The sequence below is a fragment of the Andrena cerasifolii genome, chromosome 6 (genome assembly GCF_050908995.1).
Source record: "Andrena cerasifolii isolate SP2316 chromosome 6, iyAndCera1_principal, whole genome shotgun sequence".
Taxonomy (NCBI): Eukaryota; Metazoa; Arthropoda; class Insecta; order Hymenoptera; family Andrenidae; genus Andrena; species Andrena cerasifolii.
The window spans coordinates 15,114,935-15,137,194 of NC_135123.1; the positions used below are offsets into that span (position 1 = coordinate 15,114,935).

Here is a 22,260-nt window from a genome sequence, read left to right on the forward strand (position 1 = left end):
TTTGCGACTATTTACTGTATAAAATTACTTAACTTTAAAACGCCACCAGAGTATACATTCACGACGAACAGACTCATGCATTCAGCTCGCAATTGGCAAAAATTGCAGTTTCGCAACAGCGATAATAATATCCCCCGGATGTACACCCACCTCTTGAAGAATTAAAGATGCACACCAAGCAAGCTCGAAGGGATCCTCGAAGGAGCATCGAATAGCGCACTAAAGGCAAGTCCGACGAGTAATATTAAAACAGCCCTTGCGACTGGGCGACGTGGACGTCGTCGCCTCGCCATCGGTGCCCTTCCCCCGATTCCTCGGACCCCCTGCGGGCGCACGCAATCCGAGTGCAGCACGCATCTCCAGCCCCGCGGTGGCTGCTGCAGAAGCGTCGCGACGCATGGGTTCCGCTTGCATTCGAGCGTAAGAGGAGAGGTGCCTCGCCTAATTAGCCCGCTCGTGTATTTCCGTCGCGTGACGTCACGTGAGCTCGTTTGCCTGGCCCGCGGCCAGCTTTTCCGCCGAACTATAAACCATATTCACACCCACGCAACACAATTAGCCCGCGGCCACCCAGCGAATTATAATATCCGCGAAGCCTGTTCGTCGTTGTTATAAAGAACATTTCTCCTCGACGGAGTCTGGAGGTCCATGGTAGCAGGGGACGAGACAGGGTAGGTAGGGAGGTCACGACAGTGGGGGTGACAGCCACGCAAGCTCGTCGTAATCTCGCCTACGAATTTGACGTTTCTGCTCTCTCTCTCTCTCTCTCTCTCTCTCTCTCTCTCTTTCTCTCCTTCTCCCTGTATCTCTCTGGTTCGAGCTTGGAGCTTCGACCTCATCCTACCCGCGATTCCCAGACGCAAATATGACGCGGAGCAGTTGGTAGGAGAATGACGTTGTCGGGACGAGTGTCGAGGATTTGCGCGGCTCGTTGGGATGCTGCGAATTGGCGCTGTTGCTCGGAGATTAGGCTCGACGGAGAACTTTATTTGTCGGCGCGGCTGGTTGTTTCGGTCAATCTTTGGAGGTTTAAGTATACAGGGTGAGCCACATGACTTGTCCACCCCCGAATAATTTCTGGAGTATGAAATTTAAGAGAGCAGTGAATTTTCTTTGAGGAGGTATTGAGCTTTATTTGTCCTACACCGAATAATAATAACAGGTGTATGAAAGTCAGCAGGCATTACTTTCAGCACTGTAGCTAAGGTAAAATATTTATTTGTATTTATCGTTACCTTTATGTACGTGCAGCTCATTTTGATTTCGCATCTTTTTTTATTTTATAATTATTATTATCTTCTACTTTTTGTGATTTCTTTGATTTCACGTACTTGGCGTAATTTTTTTAATTTTCTGAAGTTTTTTATGGAGATCTCACTTCTTTTTACAAAGATAATTTGCATAGAGAATGACTCCAGATGATTTTCAATATTATATATTATTATTATATTATTAATTGATGACTGGATAATTTTTTCATCCTCTCGGGTTTTTTTTAAATATCATAGGTCATTTTTCATTCATAGGTATACACCTTGGAGTAAGTTTTTATAATAAGATCTCATCTTGTTATCATCTAGAATCCCCAAGTGTTTCAAGAAGTGGTACTAGTAACAAATACTACGTGTAGTTTGATATTTACGACGGGTCGAGGGTTAATGTTTGATGGTGGATAATTTGTTGAGCAGGTTTTACGAGCTAAAGCACACTTCATATATATTCTTGTTGTCTTTTTTCTTCTCTATTTATGTATCCCCTCAGTACACTACAAATGTAATACTATTACTGTATTCAAGAGGGTTGCCTTTCGTAACGAAAATCGGAGGTTCCTGTAAAATCGCTGACTACAAAACGCTTATCGATGCCCGAGAGAACGAGATAGATGAATTGCGTATAGACGTGGACTCAAACACTTGCAGAGTGAAATTAAATTTGTTTCCGCCGCGAGAGGAGAAATCCGCACGAAGCTAGGATTTCCTGTACTTTTTACTTAAGAGATAAGCTCGGTGTTTTAAGAGCGTTGCGGTGGAACGGTGTCGTAAAACCTTGGAGGGGATGCCTGTAGATCGTCAGGGGGACACAACCCCTCGAATCGGCCCTCGAGTCGAGGCAGCCAGTAGATCGTGATGCCGCAGGAGGAGACTCGAATTTTAAAGTAGGTAGACTAAAACCTGAACCGCCTTGATGTCTTTTCTTCTCCTGGTCAAGTAGTTGCTTTCCTATGCAAATTCTTATTGTGCAAAGTACGTTAGAACTCGCGCAAGCAGCACAGCAATTTATTTATCGCGTCAACGTTTCCACCCCTTTCCCCGTGCAGCAAACAATAGCTGTTTCTGTACAACTATTCCAAGATATCGTTTGAATTGCTGGTCTAGCACCGATCTATTTATATATATATATAAAAGAAGAAGTCCTAACTGACTGACTCATCAATGTCCAGCTCAAACCGTTTAACCTAGGAACGTGAAATTTGGAAGGTACATTGTTTTCATGACGTAGACACCCACTAAGGAAGGATTTTTGGAAATTCCATCCCCTAGGGGGTGAAAAAAGGCAAAATATATTTTCTCGGACTCCCTAATATCTCTTAGGCCCGATTAGATATCAACTTGGGTCTTACTCACAAAGATTACCCACACAAATGCCTAAAAACCAATTTCAGTATTTTTCCCTAACCAATACCTAAAGAGGTGAAAAGAGGTGAAAATGTATCTTCACGGATTGCTCAAAATCTCTTAGATACGATTAGATATCAACTTGGTTTTTACTTCGAAAGATTACCCACACAAATGCCTAAAAACAATTTCAGGATCTTGCCCTAATCAACCGCTAAGGTGGTGGTGAAAATGTGTGAAACGTGTTTTCATAGAGTCCTTAATATTTTTAAGGCCCGAAGCGAAGCGCGAGGGTATTTTGCTAGCCTACAATAAACACCAAACACATACAAGAAACTACATACGAGAGCCTTCGCCAAATTTCCTTCTTAGTTCCACCCCTGTAACCATTCATCGCCACGGAAAATCGCCGAGCCCCTCTCCCCGAGTTAACGAGAATAATTCCACCCGGATCGTCCGCCAGCATCAACAGAGAATTCCGCGGAACGTTGTTCGCGCAGGGGAACGATCCGATCTTCCGCTCGACGGGCTCGAAGATACCTGCTCGCGAGAGTCTCGCAAACGAAATCTACGAGGATCGCGGGAGCGTGAATTCGGCTGATCAAACGTTGGGACTATCGAGAATTTGCCTCTCGCAAAGGGAAGAGGGACGCCGATAAGGGTGGGGGACCGACGTCGGAGGGGTGTAACGCGGGGAGACAGAGAGACAGTAACGCGGAGAATAACGGCGGCGAAGAAAACGGGCCGTGGCGGGGGTGCGACGGAGGAGCTGGGGGGATGACGAGAGGTGTATGTGCAGGAGGGCAAGCCGAAAGTCCTTTCGCTAAAAAGGAGGACCCCAAGGGGTGGTTCTCGGGGGAAGGAAGAAGGGAGCGGGCTAACGGGGAGAGAAAAAGATGGAAGATCGTGGAGGAGGCGGGGGGGGGGGGAGGAGGAGTGGAAGTAAGTATTGATTCAGATTCAGCTAGTTAGCTATGCTCGAAGCAAGCACATCCCCTCCTCGAGCTTCTTCGGCCACCTTTTTCTCCGGCGGGCAGGATCCCCTCGCTTCCTCTCCTTCTGTCTATCCCGTGCACGCGGGGGTGGACGGTTAGCGGCGGGCGAGAAGACGTCGCGGGGAGACGGGAGGGTGGAGAACGCAGAACGGGGGTGGAGCGAAATAAAGGGGGCCGAGGGATGCAGAAGAGGAGGCGTATGTAGAACGGAGAAGCGTGTAGACACTAGACGCCGCGCGAAGGTATAAGGTGTAGGAGGTGACAAGCATCTCCTTCGATCTTTCTTTCCCTTTGTGCCCCACCTCCTCTACCCCCTGCGGCCCCTTGTTAACCCCCTCCGTTCCCACCCGCCGTCTTCTGCCTCTCCGCCCTCCTCTAGTTATCTGTCTATCGTTGCAGCTCCCTTTTACATTCCCATGACGACAGCCCAGATGCACTCGGCAGCCATACGAGGTGTATGTTAAAAACGCCAGTCGATATTTCTGTTGCACAAGGCTGGACGAAGCTGGAGCGGGCGCTCCCGCGACGGGCTAGCTTCCACGTGAGCTTTACTGTCACCTCGGCGCAATGATTTTCGAAGGCTTCTTTTGAAATAGCACCTCGTTCACCATTTCCCCAGACGTATTTAGTATCTCCGAGGTGCTTCGCGATGAACATTTTTAGTAAAGTTTAATGGAGGTAAATAAAATGATTTAGAATTTCGACCGTAAAGAATTTTTAAAACTTAAACGTAAATGTTATCGGCGCACCTATTTTTAGACCGCACCGGTGCGCCGATTACATTTACATTTAAGTTTTATTAATGGAGCTACTGTGAATACCCTCTCTGTCAATAGAACTGACTAACTGAAAAGTTATTACACCACCAAATGGTTCTTGTGAGGTATTTATTTATTTATTTTTTTTTCATTTTAAGCGTCGAAGGTTTAACATTTTTCTCAGTGCACGATACCAAATTAAGCGTACGTTACGTACGGGGCAACGATCCCGAACAAATCGAAATGACAAAAAAAAATGGTGCGCGAATCAGCGACTTCCGAAGCGTCGCGACGCCTTCGCGTTGTAGCTTCATTCTGCCTTCTCTTTCGTAGTTGCCAGCTTTACGGGCGTCCCCATCTCGCGGAGTTTTCTGCAACCAGGGCGTCGCGACGCCTTAGCGGCTAATAAGAGACGCTGGCCTAGCCAAAAGGCGTCCCCTCGTGTTGCAGCGCCTACTGCAAACGCGTCTCTTCTGCTGCGTCTTCTCGTTTGCTTCGGCACAATCCTGCACTCACCCTAAAACATCTGCATAAAATATTTGTGCGTTATTCTAGATGAATTTGTAGAAGCACTCAACGCGAAGCCTGCATTATTTTGCAAATTATTAGCCGCTGTGTGGATCCAGCATGGATAAAAAGTCACTTGATTAGGAAGCATAATATGTACCAAAGTAACACGAAGACAAATTATTTTCTTCTTCAGATATAGTCACGTATAGATATCCGACGATTATTCCGAAAATCATGGTCAAAATAAATGACGATTCCTAGATCCACGAATACGTACTTGAGTAGGGTAGATGCACTGTTTGTGGCCACTTTAAGGCAGGGCTTGAATAGGTTTCGAAAATAACTGTTTCAAACTGTTATATAAAGGTTCTGACTGAAAGAGTTATGAAGAACCTTTATTCGGAATAACCGTTATAAAGAACCTAAATATCAGACTATATAAATATATGTTACGGTTCCTATATAGCTCTAAAACTTTTATTTTTTAGGTTCTATATAAGTTCCAAAGCGATTATCGAACAGATTCTTGTAACGACTGTACAGAATTAAGTAAGCAAATATATATTTGCCTACTTATTTATAATAATTTTTAAACAATTTGATTACACAGAGTAATCTATAGTTGTAATATGTTGTAATTTAATTTACTGTAAAATTCTGTAGAATCGTTACAAGAATTGGTTCTATAATCGCTTTGGAACTTATATAGAACCTAAAAAATAAAAGTTATAAAACCTAAAAAAATAAAAGTTATAGAACCTAAAAAATAAAAGCTATAGAACTTAAAAAATAAAAGTATATAGAACCTAAAAAATAAAAGTTATAGAACCTAAAATATAAAAGTTATAGAGCTATATAGGAACCGTAACTTACAATTATATAGTCCGATATTTAGGTGCTTTTAACGGTTATTCCGAATAAAGGTTCTTCATAACTCTTTCAAGAACCGAAATCTTTATAATAACGGTTTCAAGTCCTGCTTTAAGGTATTGCACCAGTTTTGGCCACTTCTTAAAAAATATAATATTTCCCCGTGTAAGCAATAAGTGTAACCTTATATTTCTGGCGGTATACTAAGCAACACATTTATGATGTGAAATTCTCCATATAACAATGATCTGCAAGCAATTTAAAAATAAGATAATTATGCACGTGGCCAAAAACAGTGCAATTTCCACAAACTGTACATCTACCCTTCCTAACAATAATCCAGCACACTCAAGCCCCAGAGGATCGATCCATACACGCGAACTTTCCCTTCCACAACCACCGCATCTTCACCTCACATTTTATCACCGATCTAACTTCCAACAGATCCGAAATTTATACAAAATTCCCTTCTTCCTTGCCCGCGAGAGCGCCGATATAAGAGCAACCTGTTCCTCCGTTCGTCGAGTGACAAGTGTCTCTATCGACGGCCGAAGAAGGTGCCGTTCCGTTAGGATTGGGCGAATTTTGCAAATTGCCGCCCTCCCGCCATGCGTGGCGCGTCGACCTAAATCGACGACGCCGATCTATCAAAAGGTTACCCCGGCGATTATTTCGCCCGATTACGTAGTCGGTCATTTATTCGCTGTCCGCCGCTAACGGCGAACTATTTCGCTCCGCTTATTAACGATCGCGGTGCCGTTAACCAATAAGAAAAATCCCTCGCCATGGCGACGTGTTCCCGTATCGCCGGGTCGCCGGGCGGAATTGATATCGGTGCGAAATCATTATTGACGCACACTACATTGGCTGCAATTTGCGTAACGATAACAATCAGCTTTAAGTGGAACAATAGGCTGCCGTGACGGTAATTAGTGCCGTGTACTGTCTGGCGTGATGACAATTGCGCCAGCGGGCGAATGGTAAATGGTAACATTAATAATAGTTGCCGATAGGGCGCAACGCGCGGCACCATCGTCACGAATAATGGACCGTTATTATTCTCTTCCGTTAAATATTTAAATTGAATGGGGACGGCCGGGGCTGGCCGACCGGCCGATTCCACTGCGATCGTAAATTGATTTCCAAAACGATTTCTGCCGTTGCGTAATCGCTTGTTTCGCCCGACGAACCGTGTCGTCGGGCGTTCGATCTTTTCGGTGACGTTTCACGCTTACGCGGGTAATTTTCGAGTAACGCGGAAAATATTTATGGCCCCCGAAGCTCGCGTTTATTACATTTCGACGGTGTGGAATGGCGGGTCGGCGGTAGGGGCTGCGGGCCCTTTCTTTAAATTCATCGAAAGAAAAGGAACCGGAGCGTGACGCCGAAGTTCCGGCTGCGGTCGACATATTTCGTACAGTCACTTCGGGATGCAGACTAATGTGTCTCGTTGTATTACTAATCCCTGCACTGCATTATTTACTACTGCGTATCACATTTACTGGGAAACGAATCTGAATTTCTAGATTCCCTTGGATTTCCAGATTTCAGTAGCACAAAATTAAAATATACATCCCATTTTCTCGGGGCATCCGTGTCGACGATTCCAGCGCGACGAGGTCTCAAAAACACGCGTCGCCATTTGAAAGTGAAACGAACGGGAAAGGAGCATTATCTGGCCCAGGGTGAATCAGCATCTGCCGTTTTAATGAAGCGCGGGGGCCCGGAGTAAAAGCGCAAGAAACAACGCACTTGGACGAGGAACGATTCGACGCTGATACGGTGGAACGACGGGCGAGCCGTCGACGGTGATACGCCGATCCGCCAGGTCGTTGCGAAACGGCGACACGTACGGCCAGAGATGGACGGGGAGGATGGTGAACAAAAAATATGTTGGAAAATTTTTCTCGCTGTATGCCCTGGTAGCATCTCTCGATGCGCATTGAACGTAGGGACAGAGACAAAACGTTCTCGAGGCGACCCGACGACGCATGGTCGACCTTTATTGGAATATTTATGGCGGCTGCCTGTACGAGACGAATTTTTATCGATCCGTTCTGTTGCCGCGCCGTCGATGCTAGGTTCGGGTTTCGATCTCCTCGCCGACGGAAATCGCGATATTTATTCATAAGCCTCGGTCAGAACGCGCGCGGATTGCGCGCATAATAAAGCTCCGCGTATTGCCCGGCCGGCTGTCGCTGTTCTACCCATCGCCGCGACATTGATTTCAACAACGCCGGACATCTATCGTCCCCCTTCCTTTCGATTTTCTTCCGCGCCTGCTTTTCCAAGTTTCCTCGAAACGCCGCGACCGCTGGAATAATCGTGACCATTCTAGGGCTGTTCGAGTACTCGAATACTCGAGTAGCTTGAAATTCGGACCGAGCCGAGACTCGGTTTCCGAGCCGAGCCGGGTACTCGAAAAAACGGAGCGGCTCGAATAGAACCGAGTAGCTTGAATAGAACCGAGTAGCTTGAATAGAACCGAGAACTCGAATTTTTTCGAGCGGCTCGAATAGAAGCGAGCGGCTCGATTTTTTTCGAGCAGCTCGAATAGAACCGACAACTCGAATTTTTTCGAGCGGCTCGAATAGAACCGAGAACTCGAATTTTTTCGAGCGGCTCGAATAGAACCGAGCGCGCCGAAAGTACCGAGTGGACCGAAAGTACCGAACAGTCCGGTGTGTCGACTAGTTTGAAGCTTGAATGTTTCGAATATTTTAGAATTTGTTTATTTACTGGATAATGATTTGTAATTATTATTAATTAATCCTGTTACCTGCGAGGAGAACTGAAAACTTCTATTAGTACTTTCGAATAGAAGAATTTCAGCTCTTTCAAACGCCATATTAATTAAGATATTTACTGATCAATTTATAGGAATAATACTGCTTCCTAAAAATGAGAATATTACATCAGAACTAACGAATTCAGTACTTACCGCATTGTACGATAACAAAACTAAGCACAGCCACACAAATCGACACTGGTAACTCTACCTTCATTGACAATTGACTGTCAATCACCATTGGCAACTGCCACAACTCAACAATGAAATTCTCATGGTGCGAACTTTTACCTACGTCTACTATATAAGTGTTCTGTACCACAGAAATTACTTGCTATGATAAATACTGATGTTTTCATTCATTCACCACGCAAGACTTCGTCCGCCAGGAAAAGAGACTCAATTCGACGCTGCCAATATGTTTTCCGGTATGCACGCCGTCTCCTTTCCTTCCCTCTTTCCCCCGATCCGCTGTTTTTTCCGCCCCTGCTCCGGGACCCTCCGTGGACCGCCCACAAACTTATTACCGGCCGTGTGCTAGGTGTTATTAAAAATTAGGGAGCGGATTCTAGACACCGGTTGCAAGTCACTGGACCTGAGTAACCGAGAGACGTGGCGTCGTAATTAAAAAATTAAAGGGACGGCTGGACCTCCGGTCTGTTAGTTTTACTGCGCGCTGGGGAGGATGAGTGTGCGTTCCAGGGTGAAATCGAGGTTCCTCGGCCTCGTTCATGGCGCCAGGAAACAGGGGAGTACTATAATTTTCGGTTTTATCCACGCCTTATCTTTCCCCTCTCGGGCAGCCTCCACTTAAGACGCAGCCGCGTTTCCTCGAGCAACATGACTTTCCTCGTATAGCTCCAGCGTCGCTAGGTCATATTAAAAGAATCTATTTAGCGAATTACAGCTGAGGAATTTTATGGGAAGCTGTATCTCAGTAGACAGCTCTGGTTCCGTTAATTGCTGAGAGTTCCTCGTGTACAGATTGAAACTTCGTTAAGATATTGAGCAGCTGACTAAGCGTCGCAGAGGATTCTACTTGTTTGCTACCATTCCATATTTCAATGAAGTCAATCACACTGTTGTAAGTTTCCCCTAAAATAAAGCAACCCTGCAAAGAAGCTGCTGTCACCGAAATACAGCGACCGGCACCTAGCGCATGAAACGAACTATATTTCCCCGCAGTGAGGAAAAAATCCAGCAGTGAATTCGCGATATGGCGCCAATGAGGGAGACAGAGTTGCACTTCCAATCCTACCAGAGGAACAATAGATACAAGCATATCTGTCCTTACTACGCCAAATAACTTCATTAATTTAACAACACACTTCAACGACCACTCACGCCACACCTCCGCCGGGGCCAATGCAACAACCTCCCATCGCAAGCGTCGCAAACTGCATGCTCGTATTACGGCCGGGCAATCAGCGAAGGAGGGAGAAAATACAAAGAAAAATTGAACAGAAAAGACGGCAAAAAGCGAGTAGGAGCAGAGGGACTCCCACACGCGGCATGCCGCGGTGTCCTCTTCGAGGGGGAAGGGAAGGACTCGCAGGTAAACCTTCTGCCAATCCCTTCGTCTTATTCGCGATACTTTAATATCGGATATGGCAATAAATTACGTATCGACGTAAAAGCGGCTTCTCTACCCTCCTCCCCCTGCCGGCATGGTCACGAAGACCTTTCTCCCTCCTGCGCCCTCCGCGGCCCTTGTCTCTTTCTTGCTCTCCTTCGATCCCCTTCTCCCTCTCGGAGCGTACACGTGAACGGGCGGGGTAATATAATCACACTTAATGACACTCGATACGAACTTGTAACATCGGCATTGCACGAGATACCGGAACGATAAGGGACGTGTTTCGAGACGCAGGGCGCTCGTAAGTCCTCGGCGCTACATTGGGACCAGGGCACCGCCAGCCCCGCGCCGTATTTATGGATTGCGCAGTGGCTAATCTGGCCGGGCTTAAACCATCGTTTAATTTAAAGTTCGCCCGTGGCGCAGTATTTAACGTCCGGCGGCTATCGTCCGACAATACGGTTACATTATACCGGCGACGACACGGCGGAATTTGCGAGGGGCCCCCGAAACCGTGAGGTCCGGGTACCGCGGGCGTATGGACGCGGCGTTTCAAATAGATGGGTATTGTAAAACCCTTCCTGAAATGATGTTGTTAGGTTGCTAGCTTTCTGAACCATTTCCTTAATGATTTCCAAGGTTATTTAGGGCACGGTTGATAGGGTATTGATAGTATTTAAGGCGCGGAATAGTTGCGTCGTAGGAAAGGTAGAGGTAGTTGGTGGGTGAAGGGGATGTTTGTTTTAAACTTCTCATAATCGGGAGAAATAGTGGAGGAACGGGTGGAACGTGAGGGAGACTTGTGGAGAATGAAGGGAATTGTAGATACGCTTGATTAGACGTTTATGGAAACTTTGAACAACTCTCAGAAGAGGCAAAGTCCTTCGTAATTAGTGTTCCTTCTCCAGAATGCTTTCTCGAGAAATTTTATAATTGCTTATTTCTTATTTCTCGAGAAACTTAAGTCTAGGAAAAATATTATAAATCTCATTTATTTTCGTAAATGAATGTATTACTAATTAATCGCGAACGTATAAACACATCTACAATTTATAATACATCTTATTAATAACATTAGAACCTATATGAATTCCAATAGAAAATCACAGCACAGAAGTTTCGATATTATTAACTGCTGAAGGTGCTCTTAAATTCTTATTTAAAAATTTAGAAAAATTGTATACTGAATTAAGTACCTAACGAGTTTCTTGTGGCTATTAAAGAAGAAATATTGAAAAGAAGAGATAAGACTATTGTACCCCGTATAAAATTGTTGCATGATCCAGAATTTCTTCCAAAAGAATATTAGATTATTAGATTTACTAATGCTAGGTCTATGCGACTAATTTAAATTATTTTATGTTAAACAGGTAAAACCCATTGGACCGCAGAACGTTGACACGAAGAGACTGCGAATGAATGCAACTAATTTCGGTGAGCACGAATTAAAAGTTCATTCTAACCGGCAATGATTGCGCAATTAGGAGCACGGGGTATTAATGCAGCGATAGGATTCGAATAGCTCGCGACGATATCATTAAACTAATTCTCTAAGCCACGATCAGCGTCGTCCATCCATTTCGAAACGGCCTTCTATCGGCCGACGAACACACGGCCAGCAGAGAGTTACACGTGAAGACCCAATACACGCGGCTCTCTATATTAGCATTTAGTAATTACCTTATCGTAACGATCAGCCTGTAGTACACCGTATCTTGCTTGTATCTCCGTTACGTCCTTCGCGCCTTCGTGACACGCGAGCGATTATCGGTGCCCCTCTACGTTCATCACGAACATCCTGGCTCGTGGAATCAGTGTCCATGCGTGCCTTTTCTCGCCCCTTCCTTGTGCTCCACCGTTCGTTCTTCCTTTCAAACGAAATTTCTCCCCACTATTACGTAAAACATTCTCTTATCGACAAGCCTCCCTATTCCGTTGCGTGCATCCCTCTTTTTGCTTCGTACTACTGAAATCCTCACGTAACGGGGAAGCTGACTGCAATGTTTTCCCCACCCGTGACGCCACCACTTGTCATCGGTGCTTCAGGTTTATTTAAATTATCTAATTTCCCTTCTTAATTTCTATCTCTATAATAAGCGCATGTATCTATAATTATTATTAGCTACTATTAATTACGTAGATGTAAAAAATAAATTTGCAACTTTCAGGTTACAAAGACGTCGAACCTGGTAAAACGGAAAAAAGATATTAGAAGTAAATTTTAGCATAAAAATTTTTCACACGTCTTATAATATTTCATAATTCTCTCCTTTTGTGGCGCATTTTAATTTCCAAACCAACAGTCAGCAAAGGCACATGCGCTAGTGACGCCCTCTGAGCGGAGCTTTGCGTCAGCTTTCCCATTGGAGAGTACCAAACATCTTCAAGTCTCTGTTCATATCTCCCATACAGTAGGTCACGTTTCCTCATCGACCCGTTCGTTAGACAGGTGCGAATGTCACAAATTTCCCAAGAAACCGACGTTTCCGTGTCACGTTATCATTGAAATGTTCGAGCCTCACTAACGCTCCTCCGAATCACTTAACTGTCCTCTAGCGGCGATTGCCTAATCGGATCGGCAAGCACTTTTGGATTTTCTCGCTGTCTTCGGTCTCCTTGTATGTAGCTTTCTCTGTTCTTCGTTTATTCAAGCTTCCACCGCGAGATTTTAAGTTAAAGGTAGATCCTGCATCGTTAACGAGAACCCAGAACGACGTTGCTGCTTTCTCTCTTGCTCTCTGGACCCCGGTATACCTACGTACCGGCGTACTCAAGTAATTTCGTTTTACTGCATCGGTTACCTGACATGCAGACACCCACGGACCGGTTCGAGACCACACGATCGAAACTTCACGCCTGCTCCTCTACCTGGCCACCGTAATCGGCTCGCAGGAATTCACTGTAATCCCGAAGCTAGGACGACTCCGATTTGTTTGCTCAGTAGACGCCAAATAGACGCGTCCGTTTCGAAATAGGATATGGCTTAACAAAGCGTTAAATGAGGATCTTCTGTCGAGTCGTCCAGCGGTCAGCCTATTTAAAATTGGGTTTCAATACCGTGTATTCTCCGTTGTACTGAAGTCTCGTGCACGTGGAGAAAGTATTAGAGTAAAGAAAAATTGCATAAAGACTCATTTAACCCCAAGCGAATCCATGGAAGGGCGTTTAAAAGTACATACTCTCAATTCAGCGAATTCCAAATCATCAAGACGATCTCATCACTGATCCCAGTCGAAGTAATTCAGTTAATCTTCAGTGAAGGTAAAGACTCTCGTCATCCAGCGAAATTAGACACAAGAACCCACCACCAGCCTCCAGGAATAAACTATTTTCCCTGCTTCATGAACCACCAAATCTCGTCCAAGGAAAAGCAAAGGCTGGGCCAGACGCGGAGCCTCTGAATCGCGGGACACCAAGCTTCTGAACGATCTCTGGTGACGCGCTGGAACCAGTGACGTCATCGTCCTTTCGTTTTATCGCGAGCCACGGGCACTAGCCTGAGGAAGGTCAGGGCTATTCACCCGACCCCGAAACCATTCCATCGTGTATGTGTCGTGACCACGCATGGCCGTGGCGAGGCTCGCTGGTGGCTGTGCGAGGGGCTGCACACACGAGCTCCTCTGCTCGCACAGGCATGCACACGGACGCGGGTTCTAGCCTTACACGCGAGTAATCGCATCGCGTGTGTCCAAACGTGTACACACGCGGTATATGTGCACCTAAGCACATAAGTATAGCCATAACCGCCAACTTCGTGAATGGAGGAGCGACGGAGGATCAATGCCCCCTTACGTTTATCTACCGCTTTTATGTGCGTTTCACTGGCCGCCGTGCAGTTAGCTCCTCGTTTCTGGACACGTAGGCATCTGTGGCCCATTGATGCAGGGGCAGCCGAATTGGCCCGCCAAATCAGCGCGCTCCTGCTGCAGATCAACGATCCATAGATCCACGATAACGTCCCCAGGAGAAATTCCGTGGATCCCTTGGTCATGCGTTGGGAACTGTGAGGTGTGAGTATGGTGGACGCGGGGGTGGTGACGTTCGGAGTGGAGCTGAGGAAATCGCAATTTGGAAATTACCTACTACGCGTCGATTGTGAAATTAATAATTCCACGACTGTCGACTAATTTTTGTGTACTCCGTTTTGCGACAGTTGCGACTGAATGTGGAAACACAACAGTGCTTTTACTCATTAATCATTCGCAATGCATAGATACCTACAGTGACGGGCGAAAGAAAGATTAGGTCCTTTAAAATCGCATAACTCTTTTAGAATCGGTCCAAACGACAATTTTTTTTGAGAAGCTAGAAGGATTAGTTTGCTACGCGTTTCGTCGTTTTGAAAAAAAAATTGGAATTGATCGGATCGCCGATTTCGGGAATTTCACGATTTTCGACCTTATTCTGCGATCTTTAAGCGTTTATAGCTCAGAGTTATATACAGTGGCGGGTTTCAGGAAAAAGGCCCAGGTGGCAAATATTCCGAGGGGCCCATTTTCTCGGGAAAATGAAGAGGTTTTTACTAAAAACGGGTTCAGTGTAGTACAGATAAAAATATAGGGCCCTGAAGGGCCTTCTGGTTAGGGGCCCACCTGCTCATCGACGGCCAGTTAAATCGTCACTACCTATATAGGTACTTTTTCTACGAAAATGACTGCATAGACGAGTAATAGGCAAATTTTTCCCCACTGCACAAATCAGGTTAATTTTTATGCTCGCATTAATTGAACAGTGGACGCTTTTCGATCAATTCCGTGTCTACCACGCGACACTAAATTCTGCGAACTGATAAATTTGTTTTCTAGCTTCCCTACATAGGTATCATCTCACTCGTGAGTTTTCCTAAAGATTAACTACCACACAGAAAGCTGCACGTAGGAAGCGTCCCTCGAGTTCCGAGAAATGGTTCGTTCGGCTACTGTTCCCTTGTTATTTATACGAGCAAAAGGTGAACTTGATCACGGCGGCGGTACTGGCGTTAAAATATTCAAAAAGAGAACTAAATCGATGTATAATAAGAGCGCCGAACGCACGGCAGGGTAAAAGAAGCAGATCCAGGACGCGGACAGTGCTATAGGACGCGAAACAATTCATCCCTCCGAGTAAATTTCCAACCCCTTCTCACGGGCGGTAAACGTCTTCGGCCCCCTTTTGCGCTCCCGGCGTATTCTTTCATTTTTCCATCCATCGAGCGCGTTGTATCTCGGTGGCCGTGTCAGGCGGGCCGCAGAAATGCAAATAGAGAATTGTTCGCAGGCCGCTCGCTTTCAATGTCCGCGCTTGAGGTGTTATTCTTGTCCATGAATTACCATCGAACGCTCCTTCGCGCGCGGACGCTCCTCGAATTTGCATACCGACCGTGAAACTGGAAATCGTTTCACCGTGTGGCGACTCGCGTTCTCGGAGCGTGTCATTAGGCCACGAAGAGATAAACGGGCAAATGGATTTAGGGAAATCAGCTTGTGGCGAGCACGGATTAGCCGTGGCGCTAACGCCTCGCCCTTCGAAACCCAATCTGAGATGGTATTCTCGTGATGTTTCATTAAGATAGAATAGCGACAACTGGAGAGAGGAAATTATTCGAAAGTCGATGTTTAATGAGTAGGTACCTATTTTCAAATATTCAGATTAAATAGAAGAGTCCTTGTAGAAGACACTGTAACTCTCAAAAATCAAATGCTATACTATAGTAATACTTTGGTAACTTTTTAGGTCGTCCTGAAAGCAAAAAGTGCGCCCACAAAATATTAGATTCTTTATTATTCTTATTCTTTTCAAACGTAGTAATTTTTTGTCGGCTTTAAAAGTGTTTGACTTGTTTAATGTTATGTAGGGTTTTTGTCTGTTAGTTAAATAAATTCAACTTTAACTCAGTTTTATACAGCTTTCAATTCTCAATTCAGCTTTTAAGTTTTGAGATGTTGTTAAACAGTAGTAGAGGTAAAGTAAATTAAAAAATTTGTATCTTTTTTGTCTACTGTATCTACTTTGAGTCTTCAAACATTTGGCAGAATAGCTTGCGAATTCTGTTTTTCTGTATTGAGATCAGATATTCAAATTGAGGTATTGATTTCGCGACGATCTAATAATTCCAGCACATCGAATTCCTCTGGAAAAATATAATAATGGAATATTCGTCTGACTTGAGTGTACCTATATACGCGAGATTTACTCCACTCGAATTCGGTGTAACCTGACGTTACGAGCTTTAGGAGAGCCGAAGCCAGAAGGTTCGCCTTGTTCTACAATCATTGAGTAATTAATTTGTATCCGGGATGATCGTTGGAGAGTTTCCCTCGCGTGGAATATTTCCTCGGTACGCTATCGGCGAACGCGTGCTGCTGAACATGCAGCCGTGCACTATTACAGTTTATGCCTTCGATCCGTAAACAGGATTACTGCTCGCCTGTAACTGCATGTACGATCTTATAAACTATTATTATCTTACGTTCGTTGCACGTTGCGGCATTGAATCGCCGTACACCTGCCGCCGCGACGTCTGGTAGGTATATCTCCTAACATTGTTTGCCAAACGATGAACCACGTCCTCGATCCACAAAAGTTTCCTTTCCATCGGTGGCGTGCTTCCGTAGGCTAGCGGAAAACTCGCGTCGATCGCCACGAAATGATTAAACGGCCGTGGGATATCGTTGCGAGAAGAGCATCGCTCATTAAAGCAATTAACGCAAGATTGCAGGCACTTACCTCTTTTATCTTGGTACAAATGAATTATTAGAAGAGATATACGCAGAATACAGACTTCGCTTGATTACAAATTCAAACTGTAGGTAATAACCAGGTATCGCCATCCTCCTGGCAGCTATGAAATCTACGCGAAAATGAGTCGCCACGCATCATCCTTAACCTACTTCGAACTTCCCACACTTTCGTCCCCCGAAGTCCCCAGCCTATCGAAGCCGCAGCCATCGAGGAGCCACCGAAACGGCCCAGAAGTCTCGTTGCTTCGCCCAAGGCTGGCGAAGTGCAGCTCGGAGGTGCCCGGATACTCCTCTTCCTGAACCGAGCCGCGGTGCGCTGTTAGCACGTGTTCCATCGAAGGGGCCGTTCGTCGGTTCGTGGGTCCTCAGCCGGTACCGGGCTGATCTACGTTAATTGCGGGTGCAAGACTGTAAACAAAGGTAATAAATAACCAGAGGGAAGACGTCGTGCCCGGGCGGAGCAGGTACCGAGCCATAGCCTGCCTGGCAGTTACAAGAGAATTAGGATTACACGCCTGCGAATAATAATGCTGTATAAAGTGTTTCTCTGCGCGTGACACGGGCACACCATTCGTAGGCCATTCGTGGACGGACAATGGTCAGCCGGTGGCGGGTGGTGCATTGTCCTGCCAGTTTCACCGAGAGTTTTAGGGTGTTCATGGTCATCTACGAAAAAGCAGGTGCTGCGCGTTCACCGAGGATCCCATTGGGGGTCGTCGGACACCGGGGGCCCTCGCTCGCCGCCGCTGTCCCACTCTCCGCTTTGTGACCGCTTCTTTTCTGCTTTCCTAGTCCTCTGTATACAGTTATGGAAGTGACCGGTGGTGACTGGTGTCACTCGGCGATACGCCTCACGGTTAGCAGGTTGCTGGAACCTGTCCCCGCGTCCTTGATCCTGGAATCCGTCGGCACCGCGTCACAAACGCGACAGTCATTCACGCGCTATCGATGAACTGGATTCTCGGGGGAGTGTGCGCGAGCATCCCGGCTCGGAGATACTTTGATAATTGCTGGGGTTCCTATAAAAACACTTACGCTGTTGGTATAGGTAACGCGGCACCTATCCACCGCGAATATATTTGAGTCATTCGGACAGGCATTTGAGTGCGTAGGCACGGGAATACGTACCAGCTTCTTATCTTCCTGAAATCGAAGGGGGATCCTGTCCGGAGGGAAAGTAACGAGAACGATTGTTCCCGAACACCAGCGCGCATTCGCATCGAATTACGAGCCCGAGTACGGAGCGCAGTGTCGAGAGCCGCTGGAACGTGCCCTGGAAAATTTATCGCTCTCTCCGTGGAAAACTCCAATTAACCAGCCCCGTCGCGCACCGCAATCGTATAAATGAGATTACGGATCGTATTTTACCAGTACATTTCCCACAATTACGCGCGTTCCCGTTCCACTTAAATATATTACCGTGTCCGCGCGATGACGTTTACGAGGCTGATCGCGGCGCGAGGATGATCTCATCAGGCCCGATAACTAGACAATCCAATCAGTCAGCTCTGTCCCGAGCAGTGGATCGTCCAGGGAAGTAACGCTCCTTTTACACCTTTCGCTCTGTCCCCCTTCTCCCCAGTCTCTCCACGATTCGGATGGTAATCGCAGACCGGGCACGCTCGATCCCCGTAGTTCCGTGCTCGGATGGTTTTTCGGCCGGTGCGGTTAGTCATTAAGGCTTGGCGTAAACGCACCACTCGGGGACGTCTCCCTCGTCCCCGGCATCGTGGCTCCGATCCTTCGTCCAGGCGCGGAGAGAAAGGAAAAAGGGACACGCCGCGTCGGTCCACTGGATCCACTCTCTAATTGCGGCTAATTTCGTTAATTACCGTAGAAGCACCGCGCGGCGAGCCCCACTAATTCGGGGGTCCTACATTGTGTCTAGACTTTAAACAACATTCGCGCATCCCGCCCGCTCGTCCCTCTCCCCTCCCTTTCTTCCTCTCCCTCCCTGGCCCTCTGTCTTCTCCATCAATTAGCCTCAACTGCTCATCGACGCGATCGGGGCCCTTTCTCACGGGACTTCGTCAGCCACGCGCTTTATCGCCCGTTCCACGAGGATTCCGTTTTCTCGGAAACACCGCCACGGACCAGGACACTGACACGTTCCCGGAAATTTCGGAGCGGTTCGGTGCTTCCGCGGTTCGGCTCCAAAGGGAATACTGCTTTTCAATGGACGCCGAGTAAGAAGGTTATTAAAGCCGCTGGTTAGCGGAGAGAGTGTGAAAACGGAGTTACGGTCTCGCGGAACTGACAGTTAGGTACTTATGATCCTTGGATTCCTATGGAATTCTATTCTCTATCCAGATATTATTATTATTATTATTCGTCTTTATTACTTGACACATCCAGAGAAGAAAATAATACATAAAGACAAGCGAAGTAAATGGCGAGGCTGCAGTGCAATACTGTTAGAAGCCTAACCGTGACTAAATAACTAACTGAATGACTAAGAACTAACTAACATTAAGAAACTAGAAAGTTATTGTGACGCATAATGTAACCATATATATCGCTGAGCTTTACATTTACAATCAGGAAACGAATTTAAACCTATATGCGTTAGTATTCTCTGGAACAGTAGGTGGGACTTTTTGTTCCCTGCAATCGGCTTCATAGTTACAAGGGCGCGCGCAGATTTTGATTAGTCTTCCCGCAGATTTGCAGAATTGTGAGAAATATTTGACACGTATTTTATGTTATCGGCAGTCGTCCAGGTCGAAGGAGTGAAAACAACCCCCAAAGTTGCAGGACGGAAACATATTTTCTGGAATATCTCCGGAACTATTGCAAATCTGCAGAGTCTCCTCAAAATCAGCGTGCGCGAGTTCGATACGTCCGTTTGCTAGTAACATACCTATTACTTCTATAGTTAGGGAAACGTATGAATATTCTGTTTACACATTAACGGTATCATTATCAGTGCCACGACCATCACTGAATGAACCCCAAAGAAATAATCGTGCCCCCCCAGGTACAGTGCGCAAGCCCATTCATTCTGTCGGTCAGATTATTATCTGCAGCTGTTTTCACGGGCAACAGGATCGCGAAGATAAACAATCTTGCGAAATACGTTCAAGCCGTGGTCCCGAGGAGACGAGAAACTTTGAAACAACTGGTGGTTACCTGTCCCGTGGCGGTTTCCGAAGTACCAGCAGCGACAGTAACGCTAACAGGTAGAAGGGAGGACGGTTTCCCCGGAAAAGAATGAAAGGCTTAGAGGGGAAGGATGGGTGTCCGTAGGACGTAAAAATACGCAGCTCCGGCTAGACAAAAGGCCGATGAGATCCTACGGCGTTTGCGGCGCTCAGCCACGCAGACGCAAGAACAATATTTTACTTTCAATACCGATGGCCAGCACCTGCTGGTGCCGAACAATCCCACCACCAGGTAGGGCTACCTGTGACACACAACGAGAAACTCTGCCAAATTTCTCTCCCCCCCCCACCTATCTCCTTGCCCACGGGCTTCCTGTCGCTTCTCCCAGCCTGTCGTCAAAAACCATCGGGATCATCTTCATAACCGTGGGCGCCGTTTCCGAGAAGCTGCGGACAACGAAGCCCGGAGCTTAGCGAGTCTCTCGTGCAGGAGTCGATTCACCATTGGACCAGTCGCTGCCTAGGTATACACGGTGTCAATTCCGGGAAAACTCCCAAGGTACTTCGAGGTACAACACGGCTTCCGAAGCTGTGCCTCTTCGAGTGGCTGCATTGCATCGAAGAAGTAGCTGCGCTACTTATTATCTTCCAGAAAGGAATGGAAACACGTTGAAGCCAGCGGAGGTTCGCGAAGGTACCTATCTCGACCGGACCACCGCCCAGTTGTCTACCGAGATCCGGGGATGCTGGTCGGAAGAGCGTTTATCTGCGGCGTACAGCGAGGAGAACGGTCCAGCGAAATCACGACCAGTTTGACGAGATTTATGATTTCCAACAATGGCCAGCGATCTGATCCGTTGGTAAGCAGGCCAAACGCGGCGGAATCGGTAAGAAGGTCGACAGCTCGTGTTCGCCGGGTAAGAAGGGGTGAAATGAACGGCGCCCGGCAGTCTGGTCAGTCCGGTTTCCTTCCGGTTCAAAAGTTGCGCGGCGGAGTGGCCGGCGCGTGCGACCTCCTCGTCTCTCCGCCGGCATTCGTCTTCCTCTCTGTCGTTTTCGTCCTGTTCTTCGCCCTTTTCCCAGGATCCTCCCCGACGGCCCCGAGGAACCGTTCACCTGGTAACAGAGCGGCGTTGCGTGCGTCTCGTGGCTACGCTCTGGAGGGAAGCAGTTCAGAGAATGCCCTCCCGAGGAGGAGGGCTGCTTCCCACCCCGGCTGTCGCGTACGTGCTCGATGCACACGCAACGGGAAGAACCACCCTCCCGCGCCGGGGAGAATCGTGTGCACGCGCGCGAGACCACGTAATTTCTCCCGACGTTCCTACCCTGACGTTTGGCCCTCCCGTTCAGAAAGACGAGCGAGGGCGAGGTCAGGTTTTGCCACCGCTGAAACCGTTCGAACCTCGCTCCTCGGGCTGGCTCCCTGGCTGATCGTGTTCGTTGGGAATGGACACGACGCAACGGGGTCGCTCGGAGTGTTGCGCGCTGACGAATCACGTGAGAACCCATTGGCGACGGCCGGCTCGAACGCGAATTCTTAGCAGGATTGTTTCGCCGGCACGTTAATCGCCAGACAGTTTTCGACGTGTTGTCCCCGCGTTTTTGTCGGTCGTTAGACCGTTCGTGACCGGGAATTCTTAACCCTTGAAGCGGTTCAGCGCTTCGATCGGGGGGCTGCCTTCGACGTTGTTTGAAATGTGCGATTTTAGGGATACCTAGAAATGGATTCGGAGTTAGAGCCACTAAGTAGCAGGGGTGATTATCACGAAACGATACTTCGACTCTATTTCTTTACACTTTAAGATGACAGTTGGCATCGTTCAAGAAACACACACAGTTTAGATTAAGCTTTCCTTGTTGGGTAAACTCGGGTAAGGGATGGTTTTAGAATTTGTTTATTAAGGTGAATGTAACAATTTCTGCTCATGACCTCGTTTCTGATCATTTAGTGTTTTTTTTATTATTGTATGCGTTACGTTTGTACTATAGTTGCAACAAAATAATTCTAAATTATTTAAAAATACATACATCGCTGTTTTTCGTGAGCAGAAATACGGACATTTAGAGCATTATATATTTAACTACAAATTACTAATAGTTAAACATCTGGAAGTATCTTTCTTAAATAGTTTTTTAATTGGTTGATTTATTATTACAGAATTAATCAATTACTCTGCAAATTTTCGTCGCAAACAAATTTTTTACACCTTCTTTATGACGAGTTACCTCTTAAATGAGCAGAAATTGGGACATTCAACTTAACTGCTAATATTCACATCTTCTGAGTATATTTAATTGAAAATATACGAAATTAAATTCTCACGACAT

General features: G+C 46.6%; 1 protein-coding gene across 5 annotated transcripts in view; it reads left to right on the forward strand.

Moving 5' to 3' along the window:
- The window catches only part of Zfh2 (Zn finger homeodomain 2), a 315,460-nt gene that overhangs the window by 113,387 nt on the left and 179,813 nt on the right, over positions 1-22,260 (forward strand). For all 5 annotated transcript variants that reach the window (XM_076815521.1, XM_076815525.1, XM_076815523.1 and 2 more), the window contains exon 4: positions 11,483-11,546. The gene's annotated coding sequence lies outside the window, so the exon portion shown is untranslated. The remainder of the gene's footprint in view (positions 1-11,482; positions 11,547-22,260) is intronic.